Raw genomic sequence first — 24824 nt, 5'->3', positions numbered from 1 at the left:
TTCTTGAGATATAATTTACATACCACACTGTATAAGTTTAAGGTGTACAGCATAATGATTTGACTTACATATATTGTGAAATGATTACCACAATAAGTTTAGTTAACATCTGTCATCTCATATAGATGCAAAAAAATAAAAGAAAAAGAAAATACTGTTTTTTCCTTGTGATAAAAACTCATGGATCTACTCTCTTAACTTTCAAGTATACCCTACAGCAGTGTTACCTATAGTCATCATGTTGTACATTACATCCCTAGTACTTGTTTATCTTACAAACTGGAAGGTTGCATTTTTTACCACCTTCATCCAGTTGCCCCCTTCCTCAAATCCCCGCCTCTGGTAACCACATATCTGATCTGTTCTGTGAGTTTGGGGCTTTTTAAAGATTCCACATACAAGCGAGTTCACAGGGTGTTTAATTTTATTGCATGTTAATAAAAGCACTTAGGAGTGAGGTGGGGTTATGTCTCCACAGTTTCTTCAGTGTTTTGAAAGGATCACTTAGGGTTTACAAAATTTTGAGTTTGGAGATCATGTAGAAGAAATTAATAAGCAGTTGAAAAAGCTTATAAACAACTAAGATGTCCTGGCTTCCACATTCAGGAATACACCTGATCTACTGGAGGATGAGTTAGTATTTGGTTATCTGGGATCTATGGTGATTTGTGATTCACTAAAATATTTCTGCATGACGTTAGTTTTAGTCATGTCTTTAGATGTTTGGGGAAAAATAAGCATGAAATTTATCATGATATTAAGGCATTTTATGATTTGGGAAAAATATTTGGGAGGACAAAATTATTCTTCTTGAGCTAAGAAAGTAATAAAATAGTCATCTTGAAACAAGTATTCTTTTTTTGTTTTGTTTTGTTTTGTTTTGTGGGTTTTCACTATTTATTTATGACATATACTCCACATCTGTGATCCTCTCCAGTCAGAAGTTCTTTGAGACGGTGCTGTCGGTCTTGGCCAGTCGGAGAATGGAATCATCTGACTCACCCATCCTGTGAATGGCCCCGCAGATAGCATAGGTTTTAAACTCGCCATTGAACGTGGCTGTCACTGTGTCAGCCTCGGCCACGTTCATCTGGATGGCGCGTGGTCCTTGGCAGTGATGATGCGGTAGCTGGACGAGCATTTCCGCGGCATGCACAGGTCCATGAACTCGCAGGTGTCATTCCGCATGTTGAAGGTGCGTCTGGTGGCACCACGATGAGTGTTGGTGCAGAAAGGCAAAACAACTATTCTTAAAGCAATTTACACTACATTTTCCACTTCCCTTAGTGTTGAAATCACCAGAAACTAGAGAGCCTGGCTAGGGTGGTAACATCACCACCCACTAGCTATGTGATACTTGGTTAAAGTCGCTGAACTTCAGTCTCTTTACTAAAAAATGGGCTCAATTCTATATTACAGTATTTTAAAGAGAATTAAATAATTTAATATCTGTAAATTACATAGTATAGTGCCTATGACATAATAACTTTCACCAAATGCTGAGAATCTGTTATTTACTAAGTAATAGTTTTGTAAAGGGTAACAATCAGGCAATGGGACCTTGTTTCTCCTGCTTGCTATGAACTTCAGAAGAAAGCTAGGAAAATTATAGTGAGTGAGAAGGAACAGAGGCTAGAAAAGTAAAAGATAAAATCAGTTCTATTTGTTAATTTTAACTCACATCATCTAGGAATAGATCATATCAAACTTTGAGAGGAAACTGTACATATTTATGAAGTACATATCAAGCATTTGAAATATTCCTTTAGTCCACTAAATATATTTTCCAAAACATTCATCTGGCATTTAGCCTGTACACTTCTGAGACCCAGTTACCTTATTTCTTCATTTAAATTGTAATATACACAACCCTCTTTTCCTAGGTAACACTTTGAAATATGAAATGCAATTCCCAGTTCTGCAGTAGGTTTGCATTCCTGTTAGAATTGCTAGGCCTTCCATTCATTTAGATCAGATGAAATGTGTCATCTTCAGTAAAGCTTTACCCAAGTTCTTTGGGCAAAGGCAGCTTTTTCCCTTGAGCTTCTCCGGACAACAATTTGCAACTATTCCTGTTACAGTTGTTTTCTAAACATTCATTTACATACTTCTTTCCTCCACTAGATGGCAATCACATCAGAAATATGAAGTTTAAATTTTTATTTCATCTTTTGCTGAGAGGGGGTACATAAATATTAACTGAGTGAGTGATGAAGGGAAAGAATTTGATTCTTTACTGTGGAGTGGAATACATAGAAATATATAGTCTTCTGAGATCTGTGTTTACATATCAATTAGATACTGATATAAATACATGGTATTTAGAAAGAACAATGATCTTACCCTCACGCTAGACCCTTGTGTTTACTTACAGTGGTATGATAAATATGGCTAAATAGAAGATAAAGAAGAACTTTAAAAAATCAACTCTTCAAAAGAATGTTTAGCAGTTCTGAGATCAAATGTCAGCTACTAGTATCTTGTATCTTATTATCCAAAAGCAGGTAGTAATTCCCCAGGTGCACACAACATGGCACCTGTAGATCACCTGTGAAATAGACATACTCTGGCTGTCAAGAAATGTTTGGTTGTTGTTGTGGGGTTTGCCCCCCTGAGTGAAGGATTTAAAATTAAACATCAGTTTAGATGGGGGGAAGAAAAGGTGGCTAAGATTTTTGACAGTTTTTCCTTCTGCTCCCAAAGTGGCTTCCCAGCAGCAACTTTGGCAATTGTTCTTGGCAGTAGCTCCTGACACAGGCTCCCAACACCTGCTCCCATCTGCAAGGGCTCTTCTCTGAAATGACTTCCACTGGCAGGGAGTTCCATTATCAAAACTCTAGGGCAGCAGCAGCCTATCCTATCTTTGGGGGCACTAACCTCCCTCGTCCTCTTGGTACCTGGTCCCTGCTCTCTTAGCACCATTTCTAGGGCAGCTCACAGCAGGACCCACAGAGTCCTCTGGACAGTTACAGAATGAAACTGCTCTCTTTGAGGAAAAAGTTCAAAAGTATGAAGATAAAAATCCTAAATTATAGACCATAGTGCTATATTCTCTGTAATTTTCTATGGTCCACTCAACACTTTCTGAGGTTTGGGATCCCCCTTTGGAGTTGTAACTGCTTGAGGACATTATGTTAACCCTTAGTGGCTGGCGGAACACAAGCCTAGTGGAGATTTTGCTGTTTTATCTTATCTTACCTTACCTCACAGCACACATTTCCCTCTTCTTCTGGTGTTTTTTGGAGGATGTTTCCCTCACCTAGTTTCAGTGCATGTGGTTGAGGTGGAGAGAGATAATACCCACTATCTCCTTCTTTCAAGGGATTATACCATGTTCTGTGTTGCACAGATTCTGTTGATCCAAACAACAAAATTCCAGGAATTTTATCTATACATGTATCTATGTATTAGGAAAGATAAATTATTTTTCTGATGGCCTTGTTAAAGATGAAAGGATTATGTAATCTTCAGCTACTATTGGCAACTATGGGGAGATGGCCTACATGTGAAAGTGAGTGAATGCGTGTGTGTGTGTGTGTGTGTGTGTGTGTGTGTGAGAGAGAGAGAGAGAGAGAGAGAGAATCCTGAAAATAATATTTGAATGCCTGAACTTAACCTGTCTGACCAGCTCTACTCATGGGTTTCTCTATTATGTGATTCAATAAATTACTCTATTATTATTTGCATAAGGTAGTTTGAATTAAGTTTCTAAAACTGGTAACTAAAATGGCTCAACTAATTGATCAGGAAACTAAGGGATCGATGAAAGCTGCAAATTCCACTTGCTCATCTTTTCCTAGACTGCAGCCATATAACCAGGTAACCAGAATGCCTAGGACAATTTTACTTCAAATGTTTCCTCCTATTTTCCCTATCAATATATTTTTGCATTTCATACTTTATCATTTTTCCAGAAATAAATGGTAATTATGTCCATAGGGCATAAGGACACCAATGAAAACCAAGTTTCCCCAAAGTTATCTTGGACCTTCCAGCATTCTTTTATAAATCTTATATTACAAAAGGAGTTAATAATAGCTGCTCCTCCCCAAAGAATTATTCTGAAAATTAGTTCATATTTGTAAAAATAAAATAGTGAATCAGTTTACATAGCATATAAAATAGAAAGGGTGTACAAATATGTGGTATCAATACTATTTTTTTCTATGAAAAACTTTGCAATGATTGTGAGATGCTTGTGGATGACCAGGTCTCCCCTAGTACAGCATAAGCCTTGGAAAGAGCGTCTGTGTCCAGAGAGCATTTAGCAAATTTTCCGATGCATGTGAAATGCTCTTTGTTGGCTGCTTGATCTGGATATGGTCCTCAGGAAAGTTCTAGTTGAGAACATTTTAAGAAAATCAGGTGGTCCCTACATGGAAGGAAAAATGAAAGATATTCATCCAGATAATTCAACCCCCTCAAAGAATATAAGAACATTTCCAGAGAAATGAGGTATACTGTAGGAACAGTAATTAATTGCTTTGTATTTTTGTTTCATATTACATGTGCAAATGTACTATTACTTATGTGATATGGTTGGAATTACATAATAAAACCCCTATTTTCTCATTGTCTAGGATGTAAGGGTTCAGAAAAGGCCCAGTGGAGCCATTTATTATTCATGTATGAGTTGGGGTGCCAGGAAACAAGCTTTGGTCTTTCCTGAGTAGTCTTTCTAGATCTAGTCATCACTCTTAGAAGAAAGACTGTGAGAAGGACAAGAACTTAGAGACCATCCATTTCAGCCTCTAATTTTTCAATTTATTTTTCAAAATAAATCAAGCCTCAGAGACCTTCACTGATGCACTGATGTTCATTTGATGCCATAATCCATTGCCCTATTTTCCATCACTCTGTTCCAAATGCTGTTACACTGAGGGTACTAGGCCTGATTTGAGCATACATAGACAAGGTTTTGGTTTTAATAATCACATACTTAACTTATTGTATATTTAAAAACTATAGCTGACAATCAAAGTTGTGATTTCAGAAGTATTAGTACTTAGAACAAGGATAAGTTAAAAAAATCATAGAGAGAGTTGGTTTAAGGTAGGATTAAAGAAAAATAAAACATTACATGTGACAGACATGTGGTTATGACCCCAGATTATGAATGTAACAATTCTCTTCATGACATGTAATGTGATAAAGTATATATGTGTATATTATGTTATAGGAAAAATTCTTACAAAGATGTAAACATGAAATAATCTTGTTATATTTTGAACAATTGACTGTATTAAAGATAATAAAACTGCATGAAAATATAAAACAGAAAATGTGTATCAATTTAAGTTATTTATTTTAAAAAGTTTCTAATATTGAAGCTCAATTTTTCAAGAATTTCATTTTCATAAAACTTCTTTAAGTAAAATAAAATTTAAAAAAAACTTCTTAGTTCTCGTTTTTCTACCATGTCTTGGCAAAAATAAATAAGTTATGTGGATAATTGAGAGAAATTAAATTTATTAATTAGTGATGTTTTCCAACTATTAATTTGTTCATTTAATAAGTAATTCTTGAAGGATCCTTACATATTGGACACTATTCTAGGCATTGGGGATACAGCAGTGAGTAAAAAGTAAAAATATTTGCTTTTATCAAGTTTACATTAAAGTAGATGAAGAAGGCAATAAAGAATGGTTATATAATATGTTAAAAAGTGATAAGTACTATCATGAAATGCAAAGCAGGGTAAAGTGATAGAGATTGACCAGAGCGGACTTCTGTGTTAAGGAAATCGTCTCTGAAGAGATATATGAACAGAGACCAGGATGAAGTAAGAGAGTGAGCCTTATGAATATCTTTGGAAAGAATTCTGAGCAGAAGGAAAGGCAAATGCTCAGAAGGGCCACCTCATTTACTGAGGTAGGAGTAGTACTCAGAACCAGACACATGATCAGAAAAGACCTGAGAGAACCATAGGCTTATACCTCTGACAGACCTGTATGTCCTGGGCTCTACTCAACCAGTAGATAAAGCCTAACACAAAGTTCTAAGCAGCCTGGCATAGTGATGAAGAAGTAATCAAGCTCAGAGCCAAGCTTCAAAGAATGAGAGAGTAATATTTATTTTCATCATCCTGGCTCCAGTAAAGAAATTTCTGTCAGGTCACTGACTGACAAATGAAATAATGAACAGACTCTAGTGTCCATACATGACAAGAAATATAGTCTTTGCACAAGTAGTTTGGAAGTGTTACCAAACAATTGGATGGCTTCAGCCTTCAATGATTAACAACAGAAAATCCTGGGGAAAAGAGAGAATTTGATTTCCAGCATTATCACATGTAAATATTCAAAATGCCTAATTTTGAACAACAACAACTAAAAAACATCACAAGTCATACAAAGAAACAGTGAAGTATGGCCCATTCAAAGGAAAACAATAAGTTGGCAGATCTGGCCCTGAGGAAGCCCAAACATTAGACTTACTAGATAAAGACTTAAATCAACTGTGGTAAATATACTCAAAATGCTGAAGGAAACCATGGACAAAGAACTAAAGGAAATCTTAAAAGTGATATATGAGCAAAATAAGAATATCAATAAAGAGACAGAAATTTTACAAAGGAGCCAAATAGAGACTGGAGATAAAAAGTACAATAGCTAAAATAAAATAAACATATTTCAGAGGTATTCAATAGCAGGTTTGAGCAGGTACAAAGGCTCTGTGAACTTGAAAATAAGACAACTGAAATTATCCAGTCTTAGGATCAGGAAGAAAAAAAAAAAATGAAGAAAAGGGAACAAGATCTGAGGGACTTGCCAGACACCATTAATCAAATCTACATATGCTTTATGGAAGCACTAGAAGGAAGAGAGAAAGAAAAGGGGAAAAGTATATATTTGAAGAAATAATGGCTGAAAATCTCACAAATTTGAGGAAACATATGAATCTACACATACAAAAAATCTCAGCAAACTCCAAGCAGCATAAATGCAGAGATCAACACTATGACATATTAAAATCAAATGAAAGACAAACAGAAATGTTGAAAGCAGCAAGTGACTGGTCATGTATAAGGGATTCTCAATGAGATTAACAGTGAATTTCTCATCAGAAACCATGGAGTCTAACAGGCAGTGAGATGACATATTTAAAATTCTTAAAAAAAAAAAAAAAGCTGTCAAGCAAGAATTCTATCAGGCAAAACTATCCTTCAAAAATGGCAGAGAAATTAAGGCATCCCCAGATTTTAAAAACTGAGACTGCTTTGCTTGTAGACCAGACTTACAAGAAATGCTAAAGGAAGTTTTCAGTATGAAATGAAAGAACACTAGACAATAACTGAAAACCATATGAGGAAATAAAGAACATTGGCAAAGGTGACTACATAGATAAATTTAAAAGCCAGTACTAATATATATTTTTTGGTTTTTAGCTCCTTTTAAAATTTTCTACATGACTTAAAAGACAAATGCATAAATTAGTAATTATGAACCTATGTTAATGACAACAAAGTGTAAAGATATAATTTGTGACAAAATTTAAACAGGGTGGGAGATGGAGCTGTCTCAGTCCCTGGTTCTCTCCTGAAAACCAGTCAGCCTACAGTTTATCCTGTATTTTGAATCTCCTCTCCATTGCCTTTCATCACAACTTTCACTGTTCTTCCTTTAGGTTTGAACCTCTCCATGTTCTGTCGCAAATAAAGTCAGTTTCTTAGGGAAAATGTTAGGAGTTGTCTATTTTATGACCTGCTTCTCCACTCAGGCACATTTCTGAGCCAAGGATCTGGAGCTTGGGGGTGGGGAAAATGTCAAGCTTCTCTCTCAATGACACTCTCACTATAGGAGCTACGTGCTTGGTGTTGGTGGGGAAAGTAGCCTGTCATTTTGGCTTGCCTCTCCTGTTATGTAAACATGACTGCACGATTGGAAAGGAGAATCAGATCCTCAGTATTCTCAAGATTCTGTGTCAATAAGAGAGCCCCCATCCTACAAGTCAAGGCTGGGTGAAAGAAGGGAGCTCTCCTCTCTCAACTATCGTCAACAGGGACTTATCCTCAGCAACAGGCTGTTGTTTTTGAAAGACAAGTTATTATTTAAATAAAGTATAATATTATATTGTAGAGTTCATATATGAGAAGGTAAAAAAATGAAAACAGAATACAAAGTGGGGGAGTTTAATGAAATTTTTCTAAGATAAGTGTTTTTTTTTTAAGTATCATAATATCAAGTCATAGCAGACTGCGATAAGATAATAATGGATACTGGAAATCATAGAGCAATTATTGTTTTTAACATCTTTATTGGAGTATAATTGCTTTACAATTGTGTGTTAGTTTCTGCTTTATAACAAAGTGAATCAGCTATACATATACCTATATCCCCATATCTCCTCCCTCTTGCGTCTCCCTCCACCCTCCCTATCCCACCCCTCTAGGTGGTCACAAAACACCGAGCTGATCTCCCTGTTCCATGTGGCTACTTCCCACTAACCATCCATTCTACACTTGGTAGTGTATATATGTCCATGCCACTCTCACTCACCTCATCCAAGCCCACCCTTTCCCCTCCCCAGATCCTAAAGTCCACTCTCCACGTCTGTGTCTTTATTCCTATCCTGCTCCTAGATTCTTCAGAAACTTTTTTTTTTTTTTAGATTCCATATAAATGTGTTAAGCATATGGTATTTGTTTTTCTCTTTCTGACTTACTTCACTCTGTATGTCAGACTCTAAGTCCATCCACCTCACTACAAATAACTCAATTTCTTTTCTTTTTATGGCTGAGTGATATTCCATTTATATATGTGCCACATCTTCTTTATCCATTCATCTGTCGATGGATATTTAGGTTGCTTCCATGTCCTGGCTACTGTAAATAGAACTGCAGTGAACATTGTGGTACATGACTCATTTTGAATTATGGTTTTCTTAGGGTATATGCCCAGTAGTGGGATTGCTGGGTCATATGGTAGTTCTATTTTTACTTTTTTAAGGAACCGCCATACTGTTCTCCATAGTGGCTGTATCAGTTTACATTCCAACCAACAGTGCAAGAGGGTTCCCTTTTCTCCACACCCCCTCTAGCATTTACTGTTTGCAGATTTTTTGATGCTGGCCATTCTGAATGGTGTGAGGTGATACCTCATTGTAGTTTTGATTTGCATTTCTCTAATAATTAGTGATGTGGAACAGCATTTCATATGCCTCTTAGCCATCTGTATGTCTTCTTTGGAGAAATGTCTATTTAGGTCTTCTGCCCATTTTTTGATTGGGTTGTTTTTTTAATATGGAGCTGCATTAGCTGTTTATATATTTTGGAGATGAATCCTTTGTCCATTGACTTGTTTGCAAATATTTTCCATATTCTAAGGGTTGTCTTTTTGTCTTGTTTATAGTTTCCTTTGCTGTGCAAAAGCTTTTAAGTTTCATTAGGTCCCATTTGTTTATTTTTGTTTTTATTTCAGTTACTCTAGGAGGTGGGTCAAAAAAGATCTTGCTGTGATTTATGTCAAAGAGAATTCTTCCTAGGTTTTCCTCTAAGAGTTTTATAGTGCCTGGTCTTACATTTAGGTCTTTAATCCATTTTGAGTTTATTTTTGTGTGTGGTGTTAGGGAGTGTTCTAATTTCATTCTTTTACATGTAGCTGTCCAGTTTTCCCAGCACCACTTATTGAAGAGACTGTCTTTTCTCCATTGTATATCCCTGCCTCCTTTGTCATACATTAGTTGACCATAGGTGCATGGGTTTATCTCTGGGCTTTCTATCCTGTTCCATTGATCTATATTTCTGGTTTGTGCCAGTACCATATTGTCTTGATTAATGTAGCTTTGTGGTGTAGTCTGAAGTCATGGAGTCTGATTCCTCCAGCTCTGTTTTTCTTTCACAAGATTGCTCTGCTATTCAGGGTCTTTTGTGTCTCTAGAAATATTTTAAGATTTTTTGTTCTAGCTCTGTAAAAAAAATAATGCCATTGGTAATTTGATAGGCATTGCACTGAATCTGTAGATTGCTTTGGGTAGTAGAGTCATTTTCACAATATTGATTCTTCCAATCCAAGAACATGGTATATCTCTCCATCTGTGTCATCTTTGATTTCTTTCATCAGTGTCTTATAGTTTTCTGAGTACAGGGTTTTACCTCCTTAGGTAGGTTTTTTCCTAGGTATTTTATTCTTTCTATTTCAGTGGTAAATGGGAGTGTTTCTTTAATTTCTCTTTCAGATTTTTCATTGCTAGTGTATAGGAATGAAAGAGATTTCTGTGCATTCATTTTGTATCCTGCAACTTTACCAAATTCATTGATTAGCTCTAGAAGTTTTCTGGTGGCACTTTTAGGATTCTCTATGTATAGTATCATGTCATCTGCAAACAGTGACAGTTTTATTTCTTCTTTTCCAATTTTATTCCTTTTATTTCTTTTTCTTCTCTTATTGCCATGGCTAGGACTTCCAAAACTATGTTGAATAATAGTGGTGAGAGTGGACATCCTTGTCTTATTCTTGATCTTAGAGGAAATGCTTTCAGGTTTTCATAATTGGGAATGATGTTGGCTGTGGGTTTGTCATATATGGCCTTTATTATGTTGAGGTAGGTTCCCTCTATGCCCACTTTCTGGAGAGTTTTTACCATAAATGGGTGTTGAATATTGTCAAAAGCTTTTTCTGCATCTATTGAGACGAGCATATGGTTTTTACCCTTCAGTTTGTTAATACAGTGTATCACATTGATTGATTTGCATATATTGAAGAATCCTTGCATCCCTGGGATAAATCGCACTTGATCAAGGTGTATGATCCTTTTAATGTGTTGTTGGATTCTGTTTGCTAGTATTTTGTTGAGGATTTTTGCATCTATATTCATCAGTGATATTTGTCTGTAATTTTCTTTTTTTTCTGGTATCTTTGTCTGGTTTTGGTATCAGGGTGATGGTGGCCTTGGAGAATGAGTTAGGGACTGTTGCTTCCTCTGCAGTTTTCTGGAAGAGTTTGAGAAGGATGGGTGTTAACTCTTCTCTAAATGTTTGATAGAATTCACCTTTGAAGCCATCTGGTCCTGGACTTTTGTTTGTTGGAAGATTTTTAATCACAGTTTCAATTTAATTACTTGTGATTGCTCTGTTCATATTTTCTATTTCTTCTGGGTTCAGTCTTGGGAGGTTATACCTTTCTAAGAATTTGTCCATTTCTTCCAGTTGTCCATTTTATTGGCATAGAGTTGCTTGTAGTAGTCTCTTAGTATGCTTTGTATATCTGCAGTGTCCACTGTAACTTCTCCTTTTTCATTTCTACTTTTATTGATTTGAGTCCTCTCCCTCTTTTTCTTGATGAGTCTGGTTAAAGGTTTATCAATTTTGTTTATCTTCTCAAAGAACCAGCTTTTAGTGTTATTGATCTTTGCTATCGTTTCCTTCATTTCTTTTTCATTTATTTCTGATCTGATCTTTATGATTTCTTTCCTTCTACTAACTTTGGGTTTTGTTTGTTCTTCTTTCTCTAGTTCCTTTAGGTGTAATGTTAGATTGTTTATTTGAGATGTTTCTTGTTTCCTTAGATAGGATTATATTGCTATAAACTTCCCTCTTAGAAGTGCATTTGCTGTGTCCCATAGGATTTGGATCATCATGTTTTCATTATTTTGATTTCCTCTTTGATTTCTTCAGTAATCTCTTGATTATTTAGTACCATATTGTTTAGCCTCCATGTGTTTGTGTTTTTAACATTTTTTTCCCTGTAATCGATTTTTTTTTTTTTTTTTTGCGGTACGCGGGCCTCTCACTGTTGTGGCCTCTCCCGTTGCAAAGCACAGGCTCCTGACGTGCAGGCTCAGCGGCCATGGCTCACGGGCCCAGCCGCTCTGCAGCATGTGGGATCTTCCTGGACCGGGGCACGAACCCACGTCCCCTGCATCGGCAGGTGGACTATCAACCACTGCACCACTAGGGAAGCCCCCTGTAATCGATTTTTAATCTCAGAGTGTTGTGGTCAGAAAAGATGTTTGATATGATTTCAATTTTCATAAATGTTCCAAGGCTTGATTTGTTACCCAAGATGTGATCTCTCCTGGAGAATGGTCCTTGTGCACTTGAGAAGAAAGTGTAATCTGCTGTTTTTGGATGGAATATCCTATAAATATCAATTCAGTCTATATGGCCTATTGTGTCATTTAAATCTTTGTTTCCTTATTAATTTTATGTCTGGATGATCTGTCCATTGGTGTAAGTGAGGTGTTAAAGTCCCCCACTATTATTGTGTTACTGTCGATTTCCTCTTTTATAGCTGTTAGCGTTTGCCTTATCTATTGAGATGCTCCTATGTTGGGTGCATATATATTTATAATTGTTATATCTTCTTCTTGGATTGATGCCTTGATCATTATGTAGTGTCCTTCCTTGTGTCTTGTAACATTCTTTATTTTAAAGTCTATTTTATCTGATATGAGTATTGCTACTCCAGCTTTCTTTTGATTTCCATTTGAATCCCCTCACTTTCAGTCTATATGTGTCCCTATGTCTGACGTGGGTCTCTTGTAGACAGCATATATATGGGTCTTGTTTTTGTATCCATTCAGCAAGCCTGTGTCTTTTGGTTGGAGCATTTAATCAATTCACATTTAAGGTAATTATCAATATATATTTCCTATTACCATTTTCTTAATTGTTTTGGGTTTGTTTTTGTGGGTCCTTGTCTTCTCTTGTGTTTCCCACTTAGAGAAGTTCCTTTAGCATTCCTTGTAGAGTTGGTTTGGTGGTGCTGAATTCTCTTAGCTTTTGCTTGTCTGTAAAGCTTTTGATTCCTTTGTCGAATCTGAATGAGATCCTCACTGGGTAGAGTAATCTTGGTTGTAGGTTCTTCCCTTTCATCACTTTAAGTATATCATGCCACTCCCTTCTGGCTTGTAGAGTTTCTGCTGAGAAATCAGCTGTTAACGTTATGGGACTTTCCTTGTATGTTATTTGTCATTTTTCCTTTGTTGCTGTTAATAATTTTTCTTTGTCTTTAATTTTTGTCAGTTTGATTACTATGTTTCTCAGCATGTTTCTACTTAGGGTTTTCCTGCCTGAGACTCTCTGTGCTTCCTGGACTTGGGTGGCTATTTCCTTTCCCATGTTAGGGAACTTTTCAACTATAATCTCTTCAAATATTTTCTCGGGTCTTTTTGCTCTCTCTTCTCCTTCTGGGATTTCTATAATGTGAATGTTGGTGCATTTAATGTTGTCCCAGAGGTCTCTTAGGCTGTTTTCATTTCTTTTCATTCTTTTTTCTTTATTCTGTTCAGTGGCAGTGAATTCCACCATTCTGTCTTCCAGGTCACTTATCCATTCTTCTGTATCAATTATTCTGCTATTGATTCCTTCTAGTGTATTTTTCATTTCAGTTATTGTATTGTTCATCTCTGTTTGTTTGTTCTTTAATTCTTCTAGGTTAAACATTTTGTTAAACATTTCTTGCATCTTTTTGATCTTTGCCTCCATTCTTTTTCCGAGGTCCTGGATCATCTTCACTATCATTATTCTGAATTCTTTTTCTGGAATGTTGCCTATCTCCACTCCATTTAGTTGTTTTTCTGGGTTTTTATCTTGTTCCTCATCTAGTGCATAGTCCTCTGCCTTTCATTCTGTCTTTCTGTGAATGTGGTTTTCGTTCCACAGGCTGCAGGATTGTAGTTCTTCTTACTTCTGCTGTCTGCCCTCTGGTGGATGAAGCTATTTAACAGGCTTGTGCAAGCTTCCTGATGGGAGGGACTGGTGGTGGGTAGAGCTGCGTGTTGCTCTGGTGGGCAGAGCTCAGTAAAACTTTAATCTGCTTGTCTGCTGATGGGTGGGGCTGGGTTCCATCCCTGTTGGTTGTTTGGCCTGTTGTGACCCAGCACTGGTGCCTACAGGCTCTTTGGTGGGCCTAATGGCAGACTCTGGGAGGGCTCATGCAAAGGTGTATTTCCCAGAACTTCTGCTGCCAGTGTTCTTGTCACAACAGTGAGCCACAGCTGCCCCCCACCTCTGCAGGAGACCCTCCAACACTAGCAGGTAGGTGTGGTTCAGTCTCCTATGGGGTCATTGCTCCTTCCCCTTAGGTCCTGATGTGCACACTACTTTGTGTGTGCCCTCCAAGAGTGGAGTCTCTGTTTCCCCCAGTCCTGTCGAAGTCATGCAATGAAATCTCACTAGCCTTCAAAGTCTGATTCTCTGGGAATTTGTCCTCCTGTTGCCATACCCCCAGGTTAGGAAGCCTGGCATGGGGCTCAGAACCTTCAGTCCAGTAGGTGGACTTCTGTGGTATAATTGTTCTCCAGTTTGTGAGTCACCCACCCAGTGGTTATGGGATTTGATTTTATTGTGATTGTGCCCTTTGTACCATCTCATTGTGGCTTCTTCTTTGTCTTTGGATGTGGGGTATCTTTTTTGCTGAGTTCCAGTGTCTTCCTGCTGATGACTGTTCTGTAGTTAGTTGTGATTTTGGTGTTCTCACAGGAGGGAGTGAGTGCACATTCTTCTACTCTGCCATCTTGAACCAATCTCCTGGGTGCCATTCTGAAATCCTCCCTCTAGCTCTTTAGAGCCAAGACCTGGCCCCACCCAACAGCCTGTAGGCATCAGTGCTATGATGCCTCAGGCCCAGCTACTAAATGGGTGCGGACGCAGCCCTACCTATCAGCAGACAGGCTGCCTACAGAACTCCTGAGTACACAGCTGCCTCTAGACAGAGCCCAACCCACCAGAGGACCCAGGACACAGCTCCACCCACCAGTGGGCAAGCACCAGCCCCAGAATTTCCTGGGCCTCAGCCCTACCCTCCAGAAGCCTGCTGTAGGCCCTGGACCAGCCTCACCCACCAGGGGGAAGACATCAGAGGCAAGAAAAACCACAAAACCACAATCCCACAGCCTGTGGGTTCAACCTGCCTTGAGACCAGCTGGACCCTAGCCCTTCCCACCAGTAGGCCAACACAAGCTTCAGGACACCCCAGACACCATACCTAATTATGTCAGGAACTTCCCCCTCCCCACGACCACCAGCAACCTGACACCAACTCTGGGATCCCTGGGCCCTGCATCCAGACTCCAGGACACAGCTCTGCTTGCCAGTAGTCTGGCACTAACCCCAAGACATGGAGTAGATGAAAATAAAGAGCAAAGATCCGAGGAGAAATAAATGAAATAGAGACAAAAAGTACAAGAGAAAAGATCAGTGAAACTAAAAGCTGGTTTTTTTGAAAAGATAAACAGAATTGAGAAACCTTTAGCCAGACTCATGAAGAAAAAAAGGGAGAGGGCTCAAATCAATAAAATCAAAAATGAAAAAGGAGAAGTAACAACTGACACCACAGAAATACAAAGGATCATAAGGGACTACTATGAGCAACTATATACCAATAAAATGGACAAGCTGTAAGAAATGGACAAATTCTTAGAAAGGTACAATCTCCCAAAACTGATCCAGGAACAAATAGAAAACATGAACAGAGAAATTACCAGTACTGAAATTGAATCAGTAATTTAAAAACTGCCAATACACAAAATTCCAGGACCAGATGGCTTCATAGGTGAATTCTACCAAACATTTAGAGGAGTTAACACCTATCCTTCTGAAACTATTACAAAAAATTGCAGAGGAAGGAACACTTCTGAACTCATTCTATTAGGCCATCATCACCCTGATACCAAAAAGAGAAAACTACAGACCAATATCACTGATGAACATAGATGCAAAAATCCTCAACAAAATACTAGGAGACTGACTCCAACAACATATTAAAAGGATCATATACCATGATCAACTGGGATTTACCCAGGAATACAAGGATTTTTCAATATCCACAAATCAATCAATGTGATACACCACATTCACAAAATGAAGAATAGATGCAGCAGAATCTTTTGACAAAATTCAACATCCATTTATGATTAAAAACTTTCCAGAAAGTCGACACAGATGGAACATACCTCAACAAAATGAAGGCCATATATGACAAACCCACAGCTAACGTCATACTCAGTGGTATAGTTGAAAGCATTTCCTCTAAGATCGGGAAGAATGGATAGTTGAAAGCATTTCCTCTAAGATCAGAAACAAGACAAAGATGTCCACTCTCAGCACTTTTATTCAGCATCATATTGGAAGTCCTAGCCACAGCAGTAAGAAAAGGAAATGAAAGGCATACAAATTGGAAAGGAAGAAGTAAAACTGTCACTGTTTGCAGATGACATGATGACATTACATAGAAAATCCTAAAGATGCTACCAGAAAACTACTAGAGCTCATCAATGAATTCAGTAAAATTTCAGGATACAAAATTAATATACAGAAATATGTTGCATTTCTATACACTAACAATGAAAGATCAGAAAGAGAAGTTAAGGAAACAATCCCATTCACCACTGCAACAAAAACAATAAAATACCTAGGAATAAACCTACCTAAGGAGGTAAAAACCTGTACTCCAAAAACTATAAGACATTGATGAAAGAAACTGAAGATGACACAAACAGATGGAAAGATATACCATGTTCTTAGATTGGAAAAATTAATATTGTGAAAATGGCCATACTACCCAATGCAATCCCTATCAAAATACTAAGGGCATTTTTCACAAAACTAGAACAAATAATTTTAAAATTTGTATGGAAACAAAAGACTCCAAATTACCAAAGTAATCTTGAGAAAGAAGAACAGAGCTGGCAGAATCATTTTCCCTGATTTCACTTCAGACTGCTGTATACTACAGAGCTACAGTAGTCAAAACAGTATGGTACAGCACAAAAGCAGACACATAGATTCATGCAACAGGATAGAAATTCCAGAAATAAACCCACACACTTATGGTCAATTAATCTACAACAAAAGAGGTAAGAATATACAATGGAGAAAAGATAGTCTCTTCAATATGTGGTGGTGGGAAAACTAGACAGCTACATGTAAAAGAATGAAATTGAACATTCTCTTACACTATCTGTAAAAATAAACTCAAAATGGGTTAAAGACCTAAATGTAAGACTGGGAATCATAAAAATCCTAGAAGAGACATAGTCACAGTGCTCTTTGACATAAATCATAGCAGTATTTTTTTGGATCTGTCTCCTAAAGCAAAGGATATAAAAGCAAAGATAATCAAATGGGACCTAATCAAACTCAAAAGCTTTTACACAGCAAAAGAAACCATCAATAAAACAAAAAGACAACCTATTAAATGGGAGAAAATATTCGCAAATGATTTGACCTATAAGGGGTTACTATCCAACATTTGTAAATGGCTCATACAACCCAACATAAAAAAAAAATCCAATTAAAAAATGGGCAGAAGACCTGAACAGACATTTTTCCAAAGTGGGCATGCAGATGGCCAACAGGCCCATGAAAAGATGCTCAACATTGCTAATCATCAGTGAAATGCAAATCAAGAGCACAATGAGATGTCACCTTATACCTGTCAGAACGGTTACCATCAAAAAGAACACAAATAACAAATGTTAGCAAGCATGTAGAGAAAAGGGAACCCTCATACCCTACTGGTGGGAATGTCAATCAGTGCAGCCACTGTGGAAAACAGCATGGAGGTTTCTCAAAAAACTAAAAATAGAACTACCATATGACCCAGCAATTCCACTCCTGGGTACAGATCCAAAGAAAATGAAAACACTAATTCAAAAAGATACCTGCACCCCAATGTTGATAGCAGCATTATTTACAATTGACAAGATATGGAAGCAACCTATGTGTCCATCAACAGATGAATGGATAAAGAAGCTGTGGGATGTATACACAATAGAATACTACTCAGCCATAAAAACTAATGAAATTTTGCCATCTGCAACATCATGAATTGACCCGGAGGGCATTATCCTAAGTGAAATAAGTCAGATAGAGAAAGATATCTACTATGTGATATCACTTATATGTGGAATCTAAAAAATACAACAAACTAGTGAATACAACAAAAAAGAAACAGTCACAGATATAGAGCACAAACTAGTGGTTACCAGTGGGAAGAGGGAAGAGAGGAGGGGCAATATAAAGGTAGGGGATTAAGAGGTACAAACTATTATGTATAAAATAAGCTATGAGGATATATCATACAACACAAGGAATATAGCCAACGTTTTATAATAACTATACATGGAGTATAACCTTTAAAATTTGTGAATCACTATAGTGTACACGTTTAATTTATATAATATCATATATCAACTATACTTCAATAAAAAGAAAGAGAAAAACAAGATCTTTGTCATCTTACACAAAACTCCTCCTCCTTCATTGCCTTATAAATTCAGTCACTTGCTCATGCTAGAAAACAAGAAATTATCTTCACTAATTCAGAAGTAATAAATTCAGAGACTTCTATCCATAATATGTCCCCTTCTTTATATCTTTCTCACTTCCCTTGGTTAGACCATCACCATTTCTCATTAGCTATTTGCCAAAGTACAAAAACTGGTGTCTTCCCTGCTTGTGGTCTTACATTACTCTAGTCCATCCTTCATACTCCAGCCAGCATGTCTTTCCTAGAATAGAAATACAATCATGTTTCCTTCTTGCTCAAATCCTTCATTGGCCTCTCATTGTCCTTAGGAAGAAGTTTAATCTTCTTATCAGAGTTTACAAAACATTTTATGATTCAATCCTAGCTTACTTCCATTTTAATCTCTAATCAACTTTCAATTATATGCTCCAACTATATAAAGAACTTCTCAGTTCTTTGAACATACCATGTGCCTCCTAAGTTTTGTGCATGTCTTTGTCCAGATTATTGCTGGTCACCTCTTCTCACTTTCACCTGGATAAACTCGTATCTATGCTTTTGATATTAAGTTAAATATCACTGCCTTCAGGAAGTTAAATGTCTCTCTTTTGTGTCACTATTCATAGAATTTATCACATAATTATTCTTCTTCTTTTTTTTTTTTTTGGCCACGCTGCCCACTTTGCAAGATCTTAGTCCCCCGACCAGGGATTGAACCTGGACCACAGCAGTGAAAGTGCCAAGTCCTGAACACATTCTTTCTTTGTGCGTTTGAGAAAAATGTATATCCTGCTGTTGTTCTACGAAGTATTCTATAAATGTCAATCAGATCCAGTTGATTGATGATGCTGATCAGTTCACCATGTTCCTTCTGATTTTCTGCCTACAGGACCTGAAATTATTAATAAAGGGATGTATCTTCTCTTCTGTAGTTAGATGTCGCTAACTATACTAATAAATTCATCTATTTCTTCACATATTTTGATGCTCTATTGTTAGGCACATACACATTAAAGTTTTCTTGGAAAATTGACTCCTATATCATTATGTAATGCTCCACTTGATCACTTACAATTTTCCTTACTCTGAAGTCTGCGTTGTCTGAAATTAATATAGATACTCCAGCTTTCTTTTGATTAGTGTTATCATGGTATGTCTTCTCTCCATAGTTTTAATTTTAATCTATCTGTGTCTTTATATATAAAGTAGGTTTCTTGGATATAACGGCCAGAGGTATGATTATATACCAGTTCATGGCTGGATATTCAGGGATTTGGAAGGAACATAATTGGAAAATTGTTGACAAGGCATTTGGGGGAAGAGGTATGTGTACAGACCTCTCTGAATGGTCAAAAAATGTGAAGATATTTGTGTCCTATGTGAATGCTCACCAAAGGATGACCTCAGCAGAGGAATATATTAATAATCAAGTAGATAGGCTGACCCATTCTGTGGATACCAGTCAGCCTCTCTCCTCAGCCACCACTGTCATCTCTCAATGCACTGATGAACAACGTGACCATGGTGGCAGGGATGGAGGTTTTGCATGGGCTCAGCAACATGGACTTCAATTCGCCAAGGCTGACCTGCTATGGCCACCTCTGAGTGCCCAATCTGCCAGCAGCAGAGACCAACACTGATATGGTACAATTCTTCTAGGTGATCAGCCAGCTACCTGGTAGCAGGGTTATTATATCAGACCACTTCCATCTGGATATGGATTTGTCTTCCCTGCAGGCAATGCTTCTGCCCAAACTACCATCCATGGACTTACAGAATGCTTCATCCACCAACACAGAATTTTTACATAGCATTGTTTCTGGTCAAGGAACTCACTTCACAGCAAAAGAAGTACAGCTATGGGCCCATGCTCACTGGTCTTACCATATATGCTAGAACCTTGATCCTGGACTTCCTAGCCTCCAGAACTGTGAGAAAATAAATTTCTGTTGTTTAAACCACCCAATTTGTGGTTTTTCATTATGGCAGCCTGAGCTGACAATCACTAATTTTCATGTGTGGTATGAAATAAAAATCAGGTTAAGTTTTTTCTATATGCTATTCAATTGATCTAGCACAATTACTGAAAAAACTCTTTTCCCACTGAGTTGGAATGGCATCTTTGTTATAAATCGGGTCACTGAATATGTGTAAATCTTCTTTTGGACCCTTTATTTCCATTGGTATTATGTTTATTTCTGCATCAACATGTCTTAATTGCTGTGAATTTATAGTAAGTCTTGAAATCTGTTAAAGTCTTCAAGTTTTTCTTGTTTTTTCAGATATTTTTGGATTCTAAGTCCTTTTCATTTCCATATTGAATTTAGAATCAGTCTATCAATTTCCACCAAGAAAAAAAAGCTCCTGGGATTTTTTTTTTTAATTGGGATTAGATTGCATTTTTAGGTTATTTGGGAGAAACTCTTTGTTGCAACAAACTCTCTGAGGTATATTTAAATCAAACATCCTCTCTAAAATCTTGCTGTATATTGATATTCACTGCTAATCTCTCCCCTTCAAAATGTTCTGTAGCACTTATGGGCACTATGTTATAGCTCTTACATGATATAGAATTTTGCTTTCAGAACTATCTCCTTAGTTACAAAGAAAAATTCCATTTGCATTTTTATTAAGAATGAACATTATCTTCAGGGATAGTGTGGCAGAGTTTGATGGCTAACTAAATAAAACAACTTCAGACAAAAGGAGTTCCATTTAGAAAGGGGTGTTTTGCATCACTCTTTTGATGGTTACAAGAAGAAAAGGCAAAATTAAACAAAGAAAGTTTATGGATTAAGCTTTTTCTTCCTTGGTGATAAGCAGATATACTGTATCTCTTGAAGCCTGTATCCAAAACTGACTTTAGAATTGCTGTGGTCAACAAAATCACTCAAGTCACAGCTATGTTCCTGCATGCATTCAGGGGGCTATAAAGTTGGGGAAAATATAGAAAGATGGAACAAGTAAGAGATCTATTTGGTAAATGTTTTAAAAGGAAAAATAAATCTGGATTTCTTTCCAATGAACACCAAATCTCAGGCATCTCTTAAAAAACTACCAAAAGCACCACAAGATCAAAGATAAGAGGAAGTTGTGTCATAGAGCAAAAGCATGGGCTGAGACACTCCTTAACTGAGTCCAACTTTGGCATCATCTCCCCTTCAAGCCCCTCACCACCCCAAACCACAGTGCAAGCAAGGAACAAGAGAAATAATCCGCTCTGAGGCTGGACTTGGCCAATTTTTCACTAAGAAGACTATCAACATGGTTCACAGTGAGCCAGTCCTCACCCAGACTGTAGTAAAGACCAGCATGTACCAGTGCTGGTGGTGGTATAAAGTACTGGTTGTTATGGGCTAAATTGTGTTCCCCCCAAACTCATAAGTTGAAGTCCTCAATACCTCAGAACATGACTGTATTTGGAGATAGGGTCCTGAAAGAGGTAATTAAGTTAAAATGATGTCATATGCCTGGGCCCTAATCTGACCTACCTGACTGATGCCTGGAAAAGAAGAGGTTAGGACACAGACATACACAGAGGAAAGACCACATGAAGAGACAGGGAGAAGATACCCATGTACGTACAAGCCAAGGAGAGAGGCCTCAGAAGAAACAAACCCTGCTGACACCTTGACCTCAGATTTCTAGGACCCAGAATTGCGAGGCAAAAAATGTATTGTTTAAGCTGTCCAGTCTGTGGTACTTCAATGTCGCAAGCCCTAGCAAACTAATGTACTGGTACTGGTATAAAGAGAGCCAATGTTATATTAAATCTAAGGAAAAGTAGATTTTAAATAAAAAGTGGCCCCCAAATTCAGAAGAAAACATTAAGCAAAATAACTCTAAGATGAGCAACATTCCAGTGGAGTACGATCATTAGGAAAGTTACCTAAGTGGCCTTGAGACCACATTTATGGCTGGAGTAGATGGTCATGCACTAAAGGGCAGGTAATAATTTTTTCCCTAAGAAAGATGAGGGAACAGAAAGCAAATCAATATTCATCCCTCTACTCTTAGCTCATAGAATTAGCCCCTGTTGCCCTTTATTGTTTTAAAGTGTGTTGAGCACAAAGGAATATGCTGGTGTATAGCATATGATTCAAATTGCAATTCTAATTCATAAAGCTCAATCATTTAACATTTAAAAGCACATCCCTTGACTGGCATTCAATAGATTTGGATTCTGAGTCTTAAATCTTCACCCACAAGCTGGTTGTCCCTGTTTATTCATTTTAGTTGTTCAAGATTCCTTTAGTAGAGAGCAACATAGAGTCTCTACTGCCCTCTCTTTCTAGGAGCTTCAGTGTCAGCATTTTTAGCTCTCCACCTCCAGTTACAGCTCATTGACTGTTTAATTCAACACATTAATTGCACTACTTTGCTAGTGTTTTGATATAGTAGAAGCAGTCATATGTGTGCACACACACAAACACACCTCTTGATGGCAAAGTTCCAGAGAAATTCAAATACATTCACAAGTATGTAGAGATTCGTACTAAAGGCACCTTGAGTCAAAGACAACACCAGGTTTGTCTCTTTTCAGGAGTTAACGTCTTCCTTGTCATTTCTGGTTGAGCTACACAAAACAAAGGAACGTCCTGTGGGGCTTCCCTTGTGGCGCACTGGTTAAGGATCCACCTGCCAATGCAGGGGACACAGGTTCAAGCTCTGGTCCGGGAAGATTCCACATGCCACGGAGCACCTAAGCCCGTGCACCACAACTACTGAGCCTGCTCTCTAGAGCCTGCGAGCCACAACTACTGAAGCCTGAGCACCTAGAGCCCGTGCTCTGCAACAAGAGAAGCCACTGCAATGAGAAGCCCGCACACCGCAACAAAGGATAGCCCCGGTTCACCACAACTAGAGAAAGCCCGTGCACGGCAATGAAGACCCAACACAGCCAAAAATAAATAAATAAACTAAATAAAAAACAAAAATGAAACGTCCTTGTTTACCCAAGCTACACTGTTATTCAAGAATTCAAAGCACTTCCCTTTAAAACTGAATTGAGCTGAAGTAAATAATTCCTCACCTTAATGTGATTGGAATTCACTTAAATCATATGTCAACAAAGTCTAAGTTTAGTTTTCATTTAGGTTTAATAGTTTTTTCTCAGGTTTCTCTGCTTAATCTTTGATTGTTATTTATCCTTTCACTTTTTATTGTACAAATAAATTTATCATATTGAGTTGAGGTTTTCCTTTTAGAAATTTTTTATACACCTGGCATGCCTTTTCTCAAAGGTTTTTCATTTCAGAGGGCTGAAATTAAATGTACTGGACTGCCTAGCCAGTCAACTGCTATTTAAGACTTGCAACCAAATAAATATATGAATACATATCATTCATTTATTAGTTCATTCAGCAAACACTTAGTGAGCGCCTACTATTCACCAAGTATTGTGCTGATATCTAGGGATTCAACAGTTTACTACAGACATGTGTCAGCCTTCATGGGGTTTTAAGTATTACTAAGAATATGGAAAGTAAGTAAAATGTTGCAGTAAGTGTGGAATCTATAGAAACAAGAGTTAAATTCATAAAAACAAATACAATGTTCATTGCAAAACTAGTTTCAGTATCAAAAAACAAACCATGGTAACAAATTCAACAAATTAAATGACCATCAATAAGGAAAGAGTTAAATAAATTTTGATATATCCAAGCTGTGACATACTCTGCATCTAATAAAAACAATGGAATTAATATATATCCTGACTAGAAAAGATGTTCTTGGCATGTGCATATGTTAAGCAATTACAAGTTGAGATCAAATATAATCATATAATAATGGTTGTATTATCTCCATCAAGCTATGTATCATGAAAAATCTAGGGGTAGTAAAAAGAAAAATATATAGATCATTGGGAATCATTCATGATTTGACTGAACTGAGTAGAAGCAGTTCAATAACTGGTCTGGTGACTAGAAAAGTGTAACTGGAGAAGACAGCTATCTTACGACATTATTCCTCCAGGACTGATGATGTCAATAAGATTAACAAGCATTCCTATGTATTCATACTCTCAAATCTTTGAGGTGAGCAAGAACCCCTGTTATTATATTCTAACTGAGATAAAATTTACATATAGTGAAATGCACAGATCATAATTATACAGTTCAATGAGTTTTAACAAATATATGCACCCAAGGAACCAACATCCCAGTCAAGGTACAGAACATTTCCTGCACTCTGGACATTTCCTTCATGCCCTCTTCTAGTCAAGTTCCCCAACTTACTGCAATAGCAACCAATGTATTCTATCACCAGAGGTTTTACTTGTTCACAAGCATTATATAAATTGAACCATTCAGTTTGTCCTCTTTTGTGTCTGCTTGTTTCCCTCAACATAACATTTTTGTCATTCTTCCATGTTGTGTGTATGAGTAGTTCAATCTTTTTATTGCTGAAGAATATTCCATTATAACAAGTATTCTACAATTAGTTTATTCATTCTCCATATCCTTACCAAATTTGGTTTGGTAAAGGTTTTGGTTTTTTTGTTTTTGTTTTAATAAAAGCCATTCTAGTGAGTGTGCAGTGGCATCTCATTGTGGTTCTAATTTTCATATCCCTGATGACTACTGAGAACCTTTTCAAGTATTTATTGGTTTTTCAAATATCACATTTTAT

At 37.2% G+C, this 24824-nt stretch overlaps 1 protein-coding gene and 1 pseudogene across 1 annotated transcript in view; both read right to left on the bottom strand.

Annotated features, from left to right (window-relative positions):
* Positions 1 to 24824, bottom strand: part of TMEM232 (transmembrane protein 232) — a 378932-nt gene that overhangs the window by 319570 nt on the left and 34538 nt on the right.
* Positions 938 to 1932, bottom strand: LOC132422146 (small ribosomal subunit protein eS21 pseudogene; annotated as a pseudogene).

This window comes from Delphinus delphis, chromosome 3 (genome assembly GCF_949987515.2).
Source record: "Delphinus delphis chromosome 3, mDelDel1.2, whole genome shotgun sequence".
NCBI lineage: Eukaryota > Metazoa > Chordata > Mammalia > Artiodactyla > Delphinidae > Delphinus > Delphinus delphis.
The sequence above is the reverse complement of the archived record's forward strand: the minus strand, read 5'-3'. Positions and strand labels throughout refer to the sequence as shown.